Below are 1,934 nucleotides of genomic sequence, written 5' to 3' on the forward strand. Positions count from 1 at the left end.
AAAAAAAATTAAAACGTTATCTTTTCATAATTGTGATGGTGTTTTAACCACTTGGAAGTTGTTTTAGAGCCCTGGGCCACCAGGCAATATAAAAACCGGGGAAGCAGAAATCAGGTTTTAGACACTGCAGAAGTGGCAATGTGTAGTCAAGCAGCAGCCCTGGTGCAAATGAGCACAATCCCTTACCAGCATGCTGTTCTCAGAATGTCAAAAAGAAGGGAGATTAAAAATGGCCACAGAGTAAGTGGATGCTACATAGACAAGGTGCCAGGACCAAACTGGAATTTCAACTAAATTACAAAAAAATCATCCTAAAGTTAGTACTCAGAAGGCAGACACCTCGGTTTCCTGTGCTGAGTCATTCCCTCACACTGAAGAGGCCATCTTTCTCAGGCAGACCTTTGCTCTGCAGGCAGTTTTTATCTGGGGGGTAGGGGGGAGACAGTTGTCCCACCCTACTGGAAAACAACTTGCCCCACAGTGTGGAGTTTCTGAGGCCCATTAAATGACTGAGAATGGCAATTAGCCTCCAGGCAGAAACAGTTGCCCCACCCTATTGGGCAACCTCGCCACACCTGAGGATGATTGCCTGCTGGCTCCTTAAAAGTTAATTCAACCAGTCTACAGGCAGAGACTGGTCTTATTTGCCTGATATTATTAGTCAGAAACAGTGTTTGACACTGTCCTGTAGAGATTGAAAGGCGTAGCAGATCTACCTAACACATAGCCACAAACCCAAACAGGCAGCCAAAATGGGCAAAAAAAAAACCCCAATTAAAGAACAAAAGAATTCTTCAGAAGAATAGATAAATGAAATGGAGATAAGTAACTTACCTAATATAGAGTTTAGAATGATGGTAAAAATGCTCAACAGCATGAGAAAAGATATAGTGACTATGAATGCAGTCGGAAATATAGGCTGAGGTCGCACTAATAAAGAACACACTGGAAGGATACACAGATTAGGAAAAGCTGAGGATTGTATCAGTGTATTAGAAGACAGGGTAGGGGAAAAAATCACTCAATGAGAGAACCAAAAATTAAAAAAAAAAAATAAAAACAGGAGGACTGCTTAATGTACAAAAATTCCTTACCAGGGTGCTGTCCTCTAATTGATCACAAGAGGGCACTATTGAGCCTAACCTCTTACTAGGATGCTATTATCAAAATGCCCAGAGAGGGCGCTATGGAGCCTAATCCCTAACTAGCGTGCTGTTCTAAAAATGCCCACAAGACATCGCTATATCGCTAACCAGGTTGCTGTTCTTAGAATGCCCATAAGAGTGCACTGAGACTAATCCCTTACTAGGGCGCTGCTGTCAGAATGCACTCAAGAGGGTGCTATTAGGCCCAAACCCTTAAAAGGGTGCTCTTCTCTAGAATGCCCAGAAGAGGGCGCCAATGAGCCTAACCTCTTACTAGAGTAATGGTCTCAGAATTCCCCTCAAGAGGGTGCTATTGAGGCTAATCCCCTACTAGGATGCTGTTCTCAGAATGCCCACAAGAGGGCGCCAATGAGCCTAATTACTAACTAGGATGCTGTTCCCTAAAATGACCACAAGTGGGTACTATTGAGCCTAACTCCTTACTAGGGTGCTGTTCTCTAAATGAATTCTACCTTGTTTTCTTTTTTTCTTTTTTTTTAATAAATCTTTATTCAGATTATTACAATTATTTCTCCTTTTTCCCCACATATCTCCCCTCCACCCAGTTCCCACCCCACCTTCTGCCCTTACCTCCCCCACACTGTCCTCATCCATAGGTGTATGATTTTTGTCCAGTCACTTCATGAACCCCCCTATACCCCTTTCCCCCTGAGAATTATCAGTCCACTCCCTTTCTATGCCCCTGATTCTATTATATTCACCAGATTATTCTGTTCCTCAGGTTTTTAATTCACTTGATTTTTAGGTTCACTTGTTGATAGATATGTA

This window comes from Plecotus auritus (genome assembly GCF_963455305.1).
Source record: "Plecotus auritus genome assembly, chromosome: 5".
Taxonomy (NCBI): Eukaryota; Metazoa; Chordata; class Mammalia; order Chiroptera; family Vespertilionidae; genus Plecotus; species Plecotus auritus.